A 19,843-nucleotide genomic window follows, 5' to 3' on the forward strand; every position below is an offset into this window, starting at 1 on the left:
TAAAACCAGCCTACACAAAGCTTGGCAAAATATCCACATATGCAAAGTCATCCCAAGAACAGTCACAGATCAAAACAGAAGGAAAAAAAGGAAATTGTTTGTTAAAAAAAAAAAAAAACATTGTTTTCTGCATCAAGGATAGAAAAAAATACTGCAATTGGACCCTAAAATAATAGTCCTTGAAGTGCTTACAGAGGGAGTAGAAATGGTGCTAAAGAACACAAAAACAGGAAAATCAGCTTTATTGTATCAAATATGCATGTAGAGCAGGTCCACTGAATAGATAAAGGTCATAAAATTGTGAGGGCATTAAAAAACTGATATACAAGGTATCTGAAAATGGAAAGATATCAAAGGTACAGAGAAAAACTCAGACCTTACTGATCCCAAAAAAGGTTACAGAGGAAACCTTGACAACTTTTGGTCTATATACTTTCTCTCAAATCTACATAAAATCATTATTGGCATCCTCTATAATCAAATTGAGGACATCCTCCATTAAAGTATTAATAGGAGGCAAGCAGGATTTCACAAACAATATTCATCAATAGACAATATTTTTTTCTATCTTACAATTGACTAAAAATTAGAGAGAATGTAAGAATGTAAGATATTGTGCCTTTTGTTGTTGGTGGTAATGATTACCCCCAAAAAATTGACTAAATAGAAAATTGACCAAGGGAAGCTAGGTAGTGCAGTGGATAGAGTACCCAACCCGGAGTCAGGAGGACTCATCTTTCTGAATTCAAATCTGTCCTCAGACATTTACTAGCTGTATGATCCTAGACAAGTCACTTAACCCTGTTTGCCTAAGTTCCTCATCTATAAAAATAAGCTGGAGAAGGAAATAGCAAACCACCCTAGTATCTTTGCCAAGAAAGCCCCAAACGGGGTCATGAAGAGTTGGACAGGAAATGACTGAACAACAGCAAAAAGAAGAACAAAACTCCAGATTACAGACTGTTTTATAACAAAGTATCTCCAATCCATACATCAAGATAATGCCTGTTTAATGATCCTCTCATAATAAACATCATTTGAGGCATTAAACAGAGAGGTATGTGCTCACTACTGTAATGGAAAAGATCCAGCTTGGAGTGCAGATCAAGGAGGGATTCCCTGTGCTTAGTGAGGTCCTCCACATCCTTCTGTATGCCAATGACATTGTGCTAATTACATCAAGCCTGGGGCATCGTAGAACCTCCTCAAAGAGATCTGTTTTCACGCAAAAGACTTTCTCCTATTCATTCACACAAGAAAAAACAAATGGATGAAGAATACCTATGGTATGCTAAAAAAATATACAAAAATAGACATAAAAGGGTTTTTAATAACATAAAGAGTTTCTATCCAAAACCAAAAGCAAGCATCATATTCAACGGGGATACATTTGAAGTTTTCCCAATAAATACAGGCTGTCCTCAGCACTGGTTGATACAGTTCGAGAAATGCTACCAAGAATAGCTAAAAGAGAAAGAAATTTGAGGTATAAAGCTAGATTTAAAAAAGTGATAAAACTATTCCTATTTGATAATGATGTAAACATGATGGTTTACTTATGAATTTCTGGAGAATCAGCAAAGATAGCAATTGAAAAAATTAATAAATTGCAGGCTACAAAATAAACTCACAAAAATCAATAGCATTTCTTTATAATAATAACAAAATCCAAGGGGCAATAATAGAAAGGAAAATCAGATTCAAAATAACTACTATATATATAATGCATATTTATAGAGAGAGAAATCTATGAAAATACAGAAAATACATGTATATATTGCACTGTTGTTCATCCTTTATTCTCTAAGACCACAAGGGTGATGTCTTGACTTGTGTATGACTTGGATTAAAGTGATGCAGTGCTGCACTAAATTGTCAACCTCACTGTCTCCTCCAGAGTCCTCAAAGTCCAGTAACAAGGCAGACATCAAGGTGACTAGTGAATGGTGATGGCCCAGGATGCAGTAGGTGACTTTGGCCTTTCATATTCCATTACAAGTGCCCTTTAAAGAAATAAAGAACAACTTAAATAACTGTTTTATAACAAAGTATCTCCAATCCATACAGCAAGATAATGCCTGTTTAATGATCCTCTGATAATAAACATCATATGAGGCATTAAACAGAGAGATATTCAATGCTTATGGCTATGCCATCTCAAGAAAATACCAATCACAATGCTGCCAAAGTTACTTTGCAGTTTTAATGCTATACCCATCAAATTGCAGAACTTGATAAAACAATTTAAAAAATTATTTGGAGGAAGAAAATATCTAAAATTAAAGTTATTAGTTAATAATTGAAAATTTTAAAACAATGAAAAAAGTTAGAATAAAGGAGGAATAATATTTCCAGACATCAAACTATATCATATCATATACAAAATGTATAAGCCTAAAATCAATTCCCAATAGATAAAAGAACAAAGGATATAAAAAAATTGTCAAAAGAATTGCAAAGTATTAACAAACATGTGAAAGAATGCCACAAATCATTAATAGGAAGAGAGATTAATATCAACATGGTCCCAAAGTTTTACCTCATGCCCTGAAAATTGAGAAAGATGACAAAAGATGGGACTATTAAATATTGACTGGGGTCATGGGAAGAAAGGCACACTAATGTACCATTGGTAGTGTTGTGAATTAGTGCAACCATTTTGGAAAGCAATCTGTAGTTATGTAAACAAAATTACAAAAATGGCCATACCCTTTTACCCAGAGGTACTAAGCACATATTCCAAGGAGGTCCCTGATTAAAGAAATTCCATGTGTACACTTAAATATTATAATAGCATTTTTATGGTAGCAAAAAAAAAAGTAGAAAAAAATCGATGCCCATCTCTTGGGAAATGGCTAAACAAACTGTGATACAAGAATGTAATGGAACATTATTATGCTGTAAGAAATAATGAATATCATGAGCACAGAAAGGCATGGAAAGACCTACATGAAGTTATGTAAAGTGAAATAGAACTCAGAAAATACACACACACATACACATACACACACACACACATATAGACTACAACAATATAAATGGAAGGAGCAAGAGCCATAAAACAATAACAATAAAAATAAATATTATAAAATTCCCAAACATGGCTGCAAATAAGAGCTATGAGAAGACACCTTCCCCATCCCATCCCCAGTACTGTGCAGAGATGAGAAATCCACAAGTATAGAACCCTGAATATATTTTCAAACTTGATGATATATTTATCAGTTTTATTGATTTTTTTTCTCTTCTTCTTTTTTTTCTTTTAAAAAAATTCTTGTTATTTTGGATAGCTCTCTGGGAGGGGAAGCAGAAGGTATACAGGGGAAATGTAGCAATGTAAAAGCAAAAGATATCAATAAAACTATTTTTATAAAAGAATATCTATAGCCTGGATATCTACGTGCATCTGAATGGGCACCCTAGACAGCCAGCCCAATGACTTATTTATATAGGGCAGACAGTACAGATGGACAATGAACTGGGCCCAGAATAGAAAAAGAGGAGGGGAAATGACTTGGATTGCCTTTGGGGAATTGAAAAGCACTTTTATAGACTGTAAGATTCTCATAGCAACAAAAGCCCAACTATCCATACAAATATTTAATTGGTATTGCTGTACAGTAGAAAGACATGAAATACCACGTCCTCCAAAGAACTAAAACTGAACATCACAAAGAGGGCAATGGAAAAGGACATGGTGGGTGTGAACAGGTTGCAACACATAATTAACAAGCAACTTGGAAGAAGAGTAATAAATTATGTCATCCAAGAACTGTATGAAAGAAAGAGAACATGACCTGGTTTTATAGCAATAGCTGACAGACAAATGACCAGAGTTCCTTCTTGGTACCATTAAAATTTTGGGAGAAGGAAATGAAGACCATCAGCACACTTGGTAGATGCCCTCTGGTTAAGGTTTTGGAGCACATAGATGAGGGCTGCACAGGGTGGACAGACAGGCATAGATTGGATGTAATAAGCATAATTGGAAGGATCTCTCTTATCACAGACTCAAGTACTTGCACACATTTCCTAATATAGCTTTCTGCCCTGGCCCTCCAAAAAGACTCCTCTTAAATAAAAAAATGGGAGATATATATATATATATATATATATATATAGAGAGAGAGAGAGAGAGAGAGAGAGAGAGAGAGAGAGAGAGAGAGAATAGTTCAAGAAAAGTAACCAACATATCAACTAAGTCTAATATTACATGTGATATTCCACAGTCATATTCTCCTATTTCTACAAAGCATGGAGAGAGGATATTCTCATGCCTCTTCTTTTGGACCAAACTTGGCCATTATAAATTAACAGTATTCGGTTTTGGTTGCTTTGTTGTTGTTTTTAATTGTTTCTACTTAAATTGTTATACTCATTTTAATCACTTTTTTTTTGTTCTACTTCACTTTGCATCAGTTCATGTAAATTTTCCTATGGTTCTCTATAATCCTCATATTTATTGTTTTTTATAATGCAATAAAATTCTATTACCTTCATATATCATAATTTGTTTAACTTTTAACCAACTGATTGCATCTAGTTTGTTTCCAGTTCTTTGCTACTATGAAAAAATACTGTTACAAATATTCTGGTGTATATGAAACCTTTATTTTTATCATTGACTTGCTTAGGGTATGATCTTTGTGTCAAAAGGTATAGGTATTTTAATCACTTTCTTCATATAATTACAAATTGCTGTGTAGAATGGTTGGACCAGTTCATCACCAGCAATATATTAATGTGCCTCTCATTTCACATTCCCTTTAAGGTTTTGGAGTATTTTTTCATATGATCGTTAATAGTGTACAATTCTTCCCTTAAGAAGCATTTGTGCGTAAGCTTTGATCACTTTTCTATTGGGGAATTACTTTTGGTCTCTGACATTTTATTTTAATTGCATATATATTCTGAATATCAGACCCTTACCAAAAATATTTAGTGCAAAGATTTTTTTCTCCATCTGACACATTTAATTCCAGGTGTATTAATTGTATTTAAGCAAAAGCTTTTCACTCTCAGATGTTATGTAGTTGATTCTATTTCTTCTTTGGTTAAGAATTCTCCCTCAAGCCATCACTTTGAAAGGTACCTGAGCAGATTCTCTTTTAATTTTTTAATGATATGATTTTTAATATTCAGTACATGTTTCCATTTTGAGCATATTGTGGTATATCACGTAATTAGGTCTAAATCTAATTTCTGCCAAAATCTGTCAGTTTTTCTCATCGATTTTTGTCAAATAAGTATTTTCTTCTCCAAGAAATTAATGTTCTAACACGTATTGAACCCAATTACTTCTGATTCTTCCTTATCTAGTGTCTTCCACTGATTTACTTTTCTATTTTTTAACCAGTATGAAAAAGTTGTGGTTTTTTTTAATGATTTCTGCCCTAGAGTATGATATAAGGTCTGAAAGTGCTATTCTGCCTTCATTCCTTCTTTCCCCCATTATTTCCCTTGAGATTCTAAAACTTATTTTCACCAAATGATTTTATTTTTATTTTGCCTGGTTCTAAATGTATTCCCTTGATAATTTAATTGATAAAGCACTAAATCTGTAAATTAATTTAGGTAGTATGATCATATTTATTATATTGGCTGGAAAGAGCAATGCTGACTGAATATCTCTCCAGTTATTGAAGTAATTATTTTAAGGGGTGTTTTGTAATTTTATCATTACAGTTCTTGAGGGTACCTTCAGAGATTGTATCCCAGATATTTTAGATATTTTAGATATTTTATAGCCATTCTTGATATTTTGTTAATACTTTTGGTATCATAGTAAAGGACAAATAGTGGGAGAATCTACTACATAGAAATTATTTTAAATAAGAATTTATGCAGTAGTGATAAATTTCTGATAATTGATTGGGAACAAAAACAACATGATTACATGGGATATAGGGGAAAGAGCACGAGCTTTGGATTAAGACTTGAATTTGAACATCAGTATAATATCTCTTGGGCTGGGGGTGACCTGTGGGTGGCAGCTTTTACTATTCCAGCTCAAGAGACATTAACAATTAGCCAGTTGACTTAGTTTTGGGCAAAGGCATTTACTATGATGGTGTAGTAAAAATAGTTGGTGAAAAACACCCCCCCCCCAATCATCTCCCTCATAAGACATACAGATTCATGGGAAGAATGGGCTGATACTTAAAGTGGACGGCAGTGAGGTACACATACGGGGATGTATGTGCAGCAAAGAAGTAACTCACAACTACTAGTACTTAAAGTCCTTCATTTAGTGCATAATTCATACTATTCTTTGCCACAAGAGGTCATACTAAGGGGTAGCTAGGTGGCACAGTTAAGAGTGCTGGGTATGGAGTCAGGAAGACCTGAGTTCAAATTCTTTCTCAGATATTTAGTAGCTGTGTGACCCTGGACAAGTCACTGAACCTCTGTTTGCCTCATTTTCCACTTTTGTAAAATGGCGTAATAATAGCAACTACCTCTAAGGGTTGTTGTGAGGATCAAATGAGATAATAACTCATAAAGTGCTGAGCACAGTGCCTGGCACACAGTAAGTACTACATAAATGTGAGCTCTGATCCTTGAAGCTATCTTACTTTTCAGGTAGCTAACTCTTCATATCGGCCTGTCCTCAGTGTGTCTGCTCAGTGTGTCTACTTCAGGTTAGATGCATTGTCTCCTACTGGGGATAGGAGAGGTAGGGCAGTGTCAGGCTCCTTAGCCTCCTTCCCTTCTCCCCTTGTTGCCCTCTGTTATAGATGAAAAGATCGACTTTCAGAAAAATTCTTCCAAGTATTGGAATATTCCCGTTTTGAATCAGTGGACTGATGGACTGACTCATCATTTTTATTCCATGGCATAAAAGGGGCATGAGAGATTCTCTCAAATAATCAGACTGTTCCCATCTTGACCCAAATAAAGAGCAGCTTGCAGATGATCAAATGATCCTGGCACAAGCCAATCTTGTTTGCACATTAAAACGTAGTCACAAGTGATCACATTTTGGGGTTCTAAGAAAATGCCCTAACATCTACTACTGCGTTGACTGACAAAATGATTGATTTAAATTAGGTGTCTGGGACTTCTATGATTACATTAATTGAAATGAAGGTGGAATTTCTTCCCTTAAAAATTTTTGTTACTACTTGTATGACTTTGGAGAAATCATTTCTCTAGGACTCAGTTTCCTCATCTATGAAATAAGGGGTTTGGACAAGAAACTTTTTAAGTCCCTTAGTTCAAAATCTATGATTCAGTGATTTTCCCACTTTCATACCAAATTCTTATTCTTTTTTCTCTTCTGCCTTCCCCTAGAACACATTTATTTGGAAAGTGGAGACATATTATCTAACCCACATTCCCCACTTCCTGCTAAGAATGACATTTCCAAAACTTTCCATGACCTGTCGAGCAAAATAGATATGAAGCCTAGGGTAGATCATGATTATTTTCTTTATTAGTTAAAGGTTGTTTCATTTTTGTTTATCAGTTTTACTGAATAGCCACTAACGTTAAGTCTAAGTGAAAGGAAAACTTTTTCCTCTCATGCCAATAAACTGTTTTGTCTGGGAACTCTGATGAGAGATAGCGGGGGGGGGGGGGAACCAATAATCTCTTACTTTATCCTTAAAGAGACAAATAGGGCCAACTATAATTTGAAGAATGCCTGTCCCATACCAGCACCTTGCCATGAACACTGCAAAGTCTTGAAGTTTCTTGCTTTCAAAAAAAAATCTACCATACTGTAAATAACATCATTTGTAACTCTCAGGCAAAACTGAACGAGCCTCAGGAAATTTTAAATCACCATATTTCCCACTCACGGGAACTTTGCAAGGGTGGTTATTTTCTAATAACCACCTATAGATCTAAAATCTATAATTTTACCATTGAATTGAAAACTCCTTATCCAGACCTTCAGGACCTCTAAAATCCAGCCCCTCTCTGCCCATCTAACATCATCTACATATACTCCTATACTTGAAATACCTACTAACTCTGCTGGTCCCAGAGGACTGAACTAGGAGAAATATATGCACAAGATATAGAAAGGCAGTTTTAGGCTTAATGTAAGGAGAAAGTTCCTACAGTTATCCAAAAGAAGAATTTGCTGCCTCTGGAGGCAATAACAAAAACAATAACAACAAAAAACAAAAACAATAGTTAATAATAATATGTAACACATATAGTACTTTAAGATTTACAAGATTCTTTACATACATCATTTTATTTGAAATTCACAAATAGCCTGGTGAGGTAGCTGCTATTGTTCTATCCATTTTACAGATGAAGAAACTGAGTCTCAGAGAGATTAAGTGACGTGGCACACTGCTGAGTGTTGGTGACAGGATATAAACACAGCTTTTATTGAATCTAGGGGTACTACTTGATCCTCTAAACCACTACCTTCAAGATCAAATAGAAACGGAGCCCACTAAACCATACATAAGGACCCCTATAAGTGGTATATTGATTTAGAAAGCCATATATTCCTTTTTTTATTACCACATCAATAAATTAAAATCACATAGGAAATACACTTTAATTTGGTGCGAGCTGCATTCAGGAGTGTTGAGGAGTGTTAAAGGTCACATGTATGTTTGACACCTCTGCTCTAAGTCACATCCTGACTCTTTTGTAGTACACTATCCTCCCTTAGACTTTTCTAGCTAAAGCTATATAACCACTTATCAGGGATTCAGTGAAAGGGAATCCTGGTTATCCACAGGCTGGACTACATGACTTCTGAAGTCCTTTTTAAGTAAGAGAGTCTGTGACTTGTTCTGTCCAGGCAGTCTGTTTACATATGTTTTTCCCTTTATCTCCAATGAAGACACACAGGTGTCACAATTCAATAAATTCTAGTGGCTCCCGATTACTTACTGGATCAAATATCAGGTCTTCTGTTTGGCATAGAGCAAACCTACTCTCCTAGGCTTAGTCCACATTACTACCCTATACACACACTGCAGTCCAGCCAAATTGTCTCTGTTGTTCCTCATAAATGACACACCATCTCTTGTCTCAGTGCCTTTGAACTAGCTCTTCCCCGTTCCGGGAATGCACTCCTCCCCCATCTCCATTTCTGGTTTCCTTCAAGGTTCAGCTGAAGTACTGCTTACTAGACAAAGCCTTTCCTGATACTCCTCAGCCTTTCCCTCAAAATAGCCTGCAGTCAAATTTGTTATAAACATATATATATACATATACATATACATATATATATATACACACACATACATACATACATACATCGTTGGAATTAAGTGGGCACATAATAAATTCTTGTTGATTGATTGGTTGGTTAATTAGAATGCTTCTTTTCCTATTTCCTCAGTTTATCATTTAAAGTCTAGCTCAGAGCCTTTCTGTTTCCCCATAAGGTGTACCAACTACATCAATTCTTATTGCTCTCCTCTCTGACAAAAGTCATATAGCTTCAGTTGTCTACAGCGCAACACTCACTTTAACCCTTAATCCCATACTGCCTTCCACTGGTACTTAACTTCTCCGTGTGTATGTATGTGTGTGTGTGTGTGTGTGTGTGTGTGTGTGTGTGTGTGTGTGTATGTGAGTGTGTGTACATACACTGCTACTTAACTTCTCCGTGTGTGAGTGAATGTGTACATACAACTATATTGGAAGTTCCTGGGGGCAGGAACAGAGAACATTGGACTTGTAGTCAGATGACCTGAGTTTAGAGTTTAAATCCCATTTCTGTCATTTGTTGCCTGTTACAACTTTGTGAAAATTACTTCATTCTTAGAGACTTTAGTTTCCTCATCTATAAAATGAGGATTGACTTACAAAAGTACAATTTACAATACTCTAGTATCCACCCAGTGTCTCAGTGTGTATAGCATACTGCTGTGCACAACGTTAACATTCAATGAGTATTGATTAATTGAATGCATGATTGAATGAAGGAATACAAGAGGCAATCACCATTAATGAACTCCTTACTTGCATTTACATGAAGCAATTTGCTCAGTTATTTTGTCAGTGATCTGGCTGCACACAGTTGATCCAGCAATGACTCCCATATCAATAGTAAGTCATTTATTGCCTGTTAAAATACAATCTTTTTATTTTTGGTGACATGATTTGGTGCTCTTCAGGTCCAGTACCTTTCAATTCATTTTTTTGAAGACAGTAATCATGATGAATCTTGTAGAAGGCTCCCTTCTGGTCTACAAGTCTTTGATAAACTCCCCTATTCCTCACCTCTAAGCCCTTTCCCAGAAATTTTTCACCTATCCCCACCTTTGAATTGAAATAATCACATCAAAATAGATGTTGATTTAATTTGGAGTGCCCTGTTGGGTTCTTGGAAGCATTGCTCTACTTCATGCTCTATAACAAATGCTTTGCAATTATCTTTCTGGTAGCTTTTTTTGTAAATACATATCATGAGGACTAGAATGGGAGATGACAAAATGTCCTGCAAAATGACGTTTATTGTTGCCTTTGGATGTTCAATAGAACATATTCCCCAAACCTCTTCTTTGCTTCTCTGAAGCAAACCTGTGAATCATTTATCCTCTTGTATGCAACTTTCTTCAGATTTCTTTTCAATTGGAAAGATCAAGGTTGAAAAATTACTATTCTGAGTATACTCAGTAACTAAGTAAGGCAACTAGGTGGCACAAAGGATAGAGTGCAGGACTTGGAATCAGGAAGTGCTAAGTTCAAATCTAATCTCAGACATTTACCACCTGTGTGACTGTGGACATGTCACTTAATTTATTTCTAAGTGACCAGAGCCAAGCTGGTCTTCACAACTCAATCTGTTCTTAAGACCATATGCTTTCCACCATGACAGAATGGGACAGAGCTTCCACTCAACTGGCATAGCTTTCAAAAACAGAGGTATTTCAAAACCTCCATGCTAGGCATCAGCATAGTACTTTGGCTAGAACATGTGGGAGATACAGCTGTCATATCTGTTGCCCTGTCAATTTCAAGATTGTTATTACTATTACTGTGATGACATTCTACAATTAAGCCTCTTTACATACAACAAATGTTTCATTCAATGATCTCTGAGTTTTCCATAAGTTTCAAGTCTCAAGGGAGCAACACTGGAGTGCTAAAAAAATTTCTATTTCTGTAACCTGAAATCTTTTGCTTTCTTCAAGATCCAGTTTCACCAAGATGACACTTCTTCCTCAAGTACGTCCCTACTCACTACCAGCTGAAAAGATCTTTGCCCCCTCAAAATTCTCATTGTGCTTTGGACAAGTCCCCTTATATTCTATCTTGTGTCATGCTTATTAGCGCACACACTTGATTTCCCCTTTTAGACCATAAGCTCTTTGAGGGCAGATGCTGTCTCTTTTTCATCTTTATACTTGTGCACAGTAGGTTTAATGAGTATTTGTTGAATTGGATGGACTTGAATAGAATCGAGGTGTTTGACATGAACAAGTGCTATATGTGCACAAACACCAATGCCTTTTATTTAAAAAAAAAAGAGATAGCTTCAAATGCCTGGAGATATCTTTTGTTGCTGTTATTATTCAGTCATTTTCAATTGTGACTCGACTCCATTTGTGGTTTTCTTGGCAAAAATACTGGAGTGGTTTGCCATTTCCTTCTCCAGCTCATTTTTACAGATGAGAAAACTGAAGGAAATACAGTTATGTGACTTGCCCAGGGTCACCTAGCTAATAAGTGTCTAAGGACAGATTTGAACTCAGGAAGATGAGTCTTCCTGTATCCAGACCTGGTATTCTATCCATTGCCCCCCAAGTGTTACCCCCAAGTCTTTCTTTGGATAAACATCCCCAGTTCTTTCAACTGATATTCATATGGCATGATTCCAAGGCCTTTGCCATGCAAATCATTTTTATTACCTCCAAAATCAAAGTTTATCAAAGCTTTTCCTAAAATATTATTCCCAGAACTGGTCAGTCAATCAACCTTTATTAGAGCCTACCATGTTCCAGAGACTATGCTAAGCCCTGAGGATACAGAGAAAGGCAAAAAAACAGTCTCTGCTCTCAAGGAAATCATAGTTCAGTGAGAGAGACAACATGCAAACAACTATGGACAAAGGAGCTATATACAGGTTCAATTGGAGATAATGAACAGAAGGAAGACACTAGTATTAAGAGAGATTGGGGAGCATCAAGGTGGTGCATGGAGAGAGCACTGGGCCTGGAGTTGGGAGACCCTGAGTTCAAATATGGCTTCAGACATTTACTAGCTGTGTGATCCTGAGCAAGTCATTTAACCCCAATTGTAGAGAGGGACAGAGACAGAGACAGAGAGAGACAGAGGGGGGAAGAGAGAGAGAGACAGAGAGACAGAGACAGAGACGGGGGGGAGAGAGAGAGAGAGAATAGGGAAAGCTCGCAGTAGGGGTTTACCTAGGACTTTAAGAGAGGCCAGGATGCAGAGATGAGGAGGGAGAACATTCCAGGCAAGGGGTGTACAACCAGTGAAAATGCCAGGAATCGAGATTCAGAATATTTTGTTTTAGGAACAACAAAGAGGCCAGTGTCATTAGATTGCAGAGTACAGGTGGAGGGGTGGGGTGAAGTGGACTAGAAAGGTGGAAGTCAAATATGTTCTGACCCAGGGGAAACTACTGGTGAGTAGGACCTTCCTACTCTTGAACACTATGGTTTTCTTAATGAAACCTAAGAGCACCCCTCCCACTCTGCCTTAGCACCATTATGGCCATCCATCAGTTCCAACTGCTAACTTCACAGGTGCCCTTACAGAAACACAGTCAAACTCTTCCAAAAAATAGTTGAGCCCTCTGTTTTCAGTGAACATGTTTGAATTTCTTTGTTGCTGTTATTAAGATGTTATCCCATCAGTGAGGGAAATTAATGGGATAGAAATTCCCTCTGCCAATGCAGCTCAGTCTGTAATTCATTATCTAAGAATATTTCCAGGATGAGGGAGGGATTGAGTGGTTGACTCAGTTTCACAAATCTAGAATGTATCAGAGACAGGAGTTGAATGCAGTTCTTCCTGACTCCAGGCCCAGGCTTCTATATTCTATGTCATGTTGCCTAGAAATAATCCCTAAATCGCTGCTGCCAAAATTTTGTATTCCTCTTCCCAAAAGGTTTTGAGCAACAATGTTGATTTGAGAGCTACCTTGAGATTAATAATGCAAATTAAATTTAAAAGTATGTTGTGAGGGCAGCTATGTGATGCAGTGGATAGGGCACCAGCCCTGGAGTCAGGAGGACCTGAGTTCAAATCTGACCTCAGACATTTACTAGCTGTATGACCCTGGGCAAGTCATTTAACCCTGATTGCCTACCCCCCCCCCCCGAAAAAATGTGCTGGGTATAAATTTTGGTTGTTTGTTTTTCTGTAGATTTGGTTATTAAACATTTGCCAGTGTACAATTAATTTTGTTCACAAACTTGGGCTATGTTGGATGGGCAAAAATAAAGCCAGGCCTTGGGGCCTGTATTTATCTCAACTGTCTTTAAAATGGTTATTTCAAGTTTTCTGCACAAGGACTACTGCAGAAAAATGCTCAATTGGCCAAGCTAGTTAGATGCTAGTCTCATATTATCCATGAAGTAAGAAACTGTGTGACCTTGAGTAAATCACCTAACTTCCTTGGATCCCAGCTTCTCAGAATGATGTTTTTAAATGCATAAAATAAAATAGGTAAGATTACAAAGGAAACTGATCATATTGAAATAGTCATCATTTAAAAAAAATTAAGAACCCACATTAAGAACCATTCAACGTTGCTAAGATACCTTCTATCTCTAAATTAAACAGCTTCAACAAATATTTATTCAACACCTACTATTTACAAATCACTATACTAGTTGCTGTGGATACAAAACCAAAGAAGTCACTCACTGTTATTATCAATTCATTCTACTGTAGGAATGTGACCTTCTACAGAGATAATTATAATAAGAAGTCACTCAAGACATTGCATTAGTGCCTGGGAAATCAAAGACTATTTCATGGAGAAAGTGGTACCTGAGCTGTTTTTTTTTTAAGAAAATCAGGATTCTAAGAGGCAGAAATGAAAATGGAGTGCACTTCTCACATGGGAAATGGCTTTCCCCAAGGCCAGAGACATGAAATGAAATGTTAAATTGGGGGAAGAGTTAGTAGTCCAATTTGGCTAGAATGTAGAGTGCATGAAGGAATGGATTTTGAAATAAGTCTAGAGGGGCTGGTAAATGATTGTAGAGACTTGAATGCCAATTTCTGTTGCTTTGGATTCTTGAAGGTTATAGAGGAATGCATTCTTGAGCAGATCCTGACATGCTAGAAAGGCTTTTTAAAAATTCTTTGTTACAATAGGGAGCCACCTGAAAGCTTTTGAAGAGGGAATTGAATTTTTTAGATTTATGCCTTGGGAAGATTATTTTGACAATGCTATGAAGACAGGATTCGAGAAGAGAGATACTGGAAATAATCCAATTAGGAAGTTTTTGCAAGAAAGACTATTTTATCTGAAGACTAGTCTACCTAAATTTATAAAGGCTCAAGACCAGAAAGTTGACCCCTAGAGCATGAATGGTTATGTCCATTTCAACCCATGATGACTGTTGACTAGGGATGAGACAAGTTGTATTCATGCAGGGGAGTGCCCACACCAGGGAAATCACAACTGGTTTTGAAGTACTACACTGTTGAAGCGAGTGAGTATAACATTATATTAAGCTACTAGGAAATTCTCAGTTGTGGCAAATGTTTAACCTTTACAGATACTAGAACAGATTTTTTAGAATGTGCCTCCTCTTCAGCTGTAATAAACTTCCAACAACCCATAGATGTTTATGCTATCAGCTATATTTGTGCCATGGTCAATGAAAGATCATCTTTCCCAATATTATCAATATAGTTAGCAGCAGGATGCAATATGCTCTATGAATATGTTTTCTCCAAGTTTTATGTCAATTTCGTTTTTTGGTTTTCTTTCTTTAAAAAAAAAACCTCTAGCTGCTTACTTATATTCACTGGGTTATCTTTGTCAGTCAAGGGTGTTTATGTGTGTGTGTATGTCTGTTTCCCTGCAGTAGGATCAGAAAAAGTAACATAAATTTTGCTTTCCATTTTAAGAAAGTAATTGCCTGATGGTTTTCTTGTCAGTACAGGGGATATTGGAACTTTGTTAGAACATGTTCCAACAAACAGAAATGAACACAAGGGTCACAGTTTGCCAATAACTGTATAAGAATATTTTCAGTGGTCCATCAGCTCTTTGAAAAATGATGATAAAAAGTTAAGTCACAAAACTCAAGGGTGGGAGAGTAACCTCCAGAACACAAGGGATTGTTTTTGAGAGTTAGAAAGAGGAATATTTGTGAAGAGCAAACTCCAGAGATTCACTCTTCCTGTAGCTATTTCCCCAGTCTAGCGAAGTGCGTTATATGCCGAACCTCTGGAGAATATGCCTCCTACACAGGATTTTGAATCTTTCTGGCCCTTGGAAAAATGGGTCCCCAGGAGCAAAGGAAATTCAGGCATGACAGATAGAGGCAGACTGTTTCATTCTTCATGAGTAAGCTGCTCAGTAAGAGGGGATCCAAGAGCCCCAGCCTCTGCTATCCATTGGGGAGTCTTCACAAAACCATTGTGGGGGAAAGGAAGGAAACCTTCACATTATGTCTGACTATTGATAGAAGACCCAACCATCATATGTTTTTATCTTGGCCCTTTTTTTATAAACACTGCCCTCTATTTCACAACCAAAACAATATTAATGACAAAATACTTTCAAGGGCTTTGTAATAATAAAGTCTAAGAGTATATGATATAGTTAAAGGCAGTGTGGCATAAGGGACAAAGCAAAAAGTGTTAAGTAAGGAGGATTTGTGAGGTCAAACCTCACCTGTCACATCCCTTCTATTTATATTCCTCAGCAAACTTTTTTTAGATCTGTAGATCTAAAACCACTCTCTAGGAAACAGCTGGTTAGTCACAGATGGGTTGTATCTGTATTGATGGGAAGAGTTCTCAAACCAAGTGTCCTTTATTGATAAGGGACACATTTGTATATGTTAGACTTCTTGATTCTAACTCCTAAGCATCTCTTACATCTGTCCCCTCCTCTCTATTCATATGGCCAACACCCCTCATCATTCCTCACTTTGATAATTCCAACAGTCATCTAACTGGTTTCCTATTTCCAGGGTGTCCCCTCTTTATCCCATCCTTCAAACAGCTGCAAACTTGATATTTCTACAGCATAGATATGACCATCTTAACACCCTGATCAAGAAACTTCAGTAGCTCCCTTTTTACTTGAGGACAAGATGAAGAGCTCTCTTTTTAACATTTATAGCTCTTCACAATCTGCCTTCAGACTATTTTTCCAGACATTCCACATTACTCTATTTAATTCCTTCTGTTACAACCAAAAGGGTTTCCTTGCTTTTCCTCATACTTGCCCAGAGCCATACAACTAATACGTATCTCCCTGACTCCAGGTCCACTGCTCCATCACTCTGCAACATGGGTACATGTGGTTCTCCTTCCCCCATAGAACACAAGCTCCTTGAGTAAAGGGGTATTTATCTCTTTGCATTCTCAGTGCCTTGCACATAATAGGCCCTTAATAAATGCTTATTGAATGGAATTAAGCATTATGTAGCATGGACTGAATTTAAATCATATGAAGAAAAAAGTCTCACAGCTGTATGCTATACTACGAGGATATATATATATATATATATTTCCAACTTCTCTTTACATTTGCTGGATAAGAAATAACACAAAATCTTAATATAATTGTAGATTTGGAACTGGAGTGGACTGTAAAAACTATGCATTCCTTCCCCCATCTTACAAATTGGAAACTAAAGCTCAGAGAGATTAAAGAAAGGAAACAAGCATTGATTAAGGGTTGACTATATGCCAGGCCCTGTGCTAAGCACTGGGGATAGAAATACAAGCAAAAAATAGTAATAGTAATAGTCCCTGTCAACAACAAACTTACATTCTACCAGGGAAAGACAATACAAAAAAGACAGGCTAAAAAGTGAGGTTGGGGAGGCACATAGCAGCAAATTCCATAGTCTTCTGATACAGTTGGGAAGAAAATGAAGGATGGCAGGCCTGACCAGTCCCAAAAATGGAAGCCCCAGGAGGAACTCACCATTGAGAAAAGAGGGTCTGGTGGAAGGATATTCCAGAGGGTTCTCCCACAGTCCAAGCTGCTTTGGGATGAGGAGGCCTCAGTGGTTGAGAGAAGTTCCAGGAAGAGATAGCAACAGAGACATGGTTTTGAAGCCTGGAAAGTCAGGGGCTAGGCCAGGAGGGAAATGAAGGCTGCTAAAGTGGAGGTCCCAGGAAGAATTTACCGATGGGATAAGAGCATGGGCCTAGTGGAGGGATACTCCATATTGAGGACATGTGGTTGGCTAGATGTTCCACTGCAGAGACCCTAGACATTGAGGGAAGTTCCAGGATAGGACAGCAACCCAGGTTTGGATTTGAAGTCTAAAAAGTCAGGATCAGACCTGGGAAAGGAATGAGTAACTTGTAACTTGTCCTGTCATTTCTCTCCTTAAAGTTCCCCATATGCAGTCTATTAGTGCATTCATGTTAGTGTCAGTAATAAATTCCATCATAGACAAACTATTAGAAGCAATAAGAAAGGAAGTTGCTCTGGACTGTATTTTAGATTCAGTGGGAAATGTCAGCTCTTTAATGCAGTTATTTTCAAAGTGCCCAGGGCTCTCTTGCTTTTCCACGATTTTATTTTATTTTGGTGAGGCAAAATGAGGTTAAGTGACTTGCCCAGGGTCATACAGCTAGTAAGTGTTAAGTGTCCGAGGCCGAATTTGAACTCAGGTCCTCCTGACTCCAGGGCTGGTACTCTATCCAATGTGCCACCTAGCTGCCTTTTCTCCATGATTTTATGACAATGATTTCTGAGCCAGAGAATCTCCTTAAGCATACTTTTATGCCATCTCCACCAAGGTAGACGTCTCCTTGCTGCACACCACAGGACTATAGAACAGCATTCCATATACAGTATAATTCCTCAAGCGAGGTGATGCCCTTAATTCCTCCTGGAGGATTCCTCAGTCTTATAGGTTTCATTTCTTGTCATTTGTAACCACTTTCTCTCCCAGGTAGTTAGCCTCCACTTTCTCAGGCTTAATTTTCTTCCCTCATACCTCCTTTTATCTCATCATGATTATTCTTGTTTGGACTCTAGTCTCAAACAATCCCACTCTCTGCTTGGTAGTTATCTTCTTCAAACCTTCATGAATGCTAATCAGATTGCTCTCAAGTCCAAAATGTTTGGCGGAGCCTAATCTTTCCCTGTAAGTCAGTTCTCTTCCCTTAATCACTTATTCTTACATTTTAAAAAAGAACTAATAGAAGAGAATTTTCTGATAGTTATTTACAAGCAGAGGGTAAGATCATGTCTTGAGACATTGCATCCATCATCTCAATAGAATTTCCAAATACATTACAAAGTTAAGTAGTTGTGTTATGAAATGAGCTCATGGGCCTAATTCAGCAGCACGACCATCACTCTCTTCCTTGTGTGTTGGAAAAAGTGATCTGGCTTTGCATTCCTCCGCATAGATAAAGGCAGTAGAAAAGCCAGCAAATCTGGGCTCCAGAATGGCTCTATCATTGGCCAGTGATATGACCTTAGATTACACACTTAATCTGTCTAAGTTTCTATTTTTCTCTCTGCCTGATGAGAATGATCGTACCTGCCCTTTCTACCTTGACCAAATAGTGGGAGCACCCTATGCTCACTGTGTTAGAACTTTGAATCCTCTGAATAACTTTCTGTCATTCTTTACCTAAGACAGATCATTGGCATCCTGCCTCAACTCCATAGACATATCTCTAGTCTCCTGTTCAGTGTATACTGAACAAATCCCTGGCTTTCTGTATACATTATGCACATAACCTTAGCATTCTCTCCACTTGGGAATAGATCTCTGACCCTGTGCCCCTAGGCAGATCACAGTACTTTTCCCATACTTTATGCACAGTAAATACAAACTGTTTCCCACCTACTACTTGAGGAATTGCACTTATATATCAAGAATCATCAGTTCTCTGGTGTCCTCACTGCAGGATGGCATTGACCCTAGATTCTTGAAGACACTGCCAGGAGATCTGGCTCTGGCAGTTTCTACCCAGATGGCAAGTCATTATGTCTGGATTTGCAGATAAACTGTCAGCTGAGAACCAGCCTAGCTCAGTTGGCAATCAATCACCAGGTTGTTTGCAGGGTGATGAATGTTTCAGCTGCATTAACTCACAAAGATCATCTAGTTACATTCAGAAGGGTTACAATCTGCTTCATTGGAAGAGTATTGAAGAATTGTTCATAGAATCCTTCTATTACCAGGAAATTTGTCATTATTTTCATAGTATCATTGGATGATAAACTTGGAAAAGGAACCTGGAGTTCAACAGTTAATAAAGGAAAGGAAATTGAAACCTACATTGTTTAGGAGACTTGAGGTTCTTAGTCATAGAGCCAGGATTCAAATCTAGGTCCCATGATTCTGGCCCAAATTTTTCCTTTTCACCATGTTCTTTGAGATCTTTTTTTTTGCCTTAATTTTTCATATTAGGCTAATATCAAGAGTGTGCTGGTAAATTTTAACCATGTGCTTGCAATGGGGAGGGGAAGTATAGATGATACATCTTAAAGTTTAATCTGAATTATTAACATTTTCTCCATTAGTTTCTTATGTGTAGACAATCAGCAAACCAATAAATCAAAGCCTGATTTTTAGGGTTTTGCAAAGGAACACACTGAAAATTTAACATTCAGCTCTCAGAAGCCAGTTTGAGCTGATTCCAGCATGTCTTAGATAGATAGGTAGATAGATAGATAGATAGATAGATAGATAGATAGATAGATAGATAGATAGATAGA

The 19,843-nt window shown here is 37.3% G+C and overlaps 1 long non-coding RNA gene across 1 annotated transcript in view; it reads right to left on the reverse strand.

The window, feature by feature from the left end:
• Window positions 1-1,778: 1,778 nt before the first annotated feature.
• The window catches only part of LOC114032666, a 116,855-nt gene continuing 98,790 nt past the window's right edge, over window positions 1,779-19,843 (reverse strand). Inside the window, exon 3 of the long non-coding RNA XR_003567861.1 lies at window positions 1,779-2,003. This is a non-coding gene — a long non-coding RNA (uncharacterized LOC114032666). The remainder of the gene's footprint in view (window positions 2,004-19,843) is intronic.

This window comes from Vombatus ursinus, unplaced genomic scaffold (assembly GCF_900497805.2).
Source record: "Vombatus ursinus unplaced genomic scaffold, bare-nosed wombat genome assembly UNPS02005659.1, whole genome shotgun sequence".
NCBI classification, from domain to species: Eukaryota; Metazoa; Chordata; class Mammalia; order Diprotodontia; family Vombatidae; genus Vombatus; species Vombatus ursinus.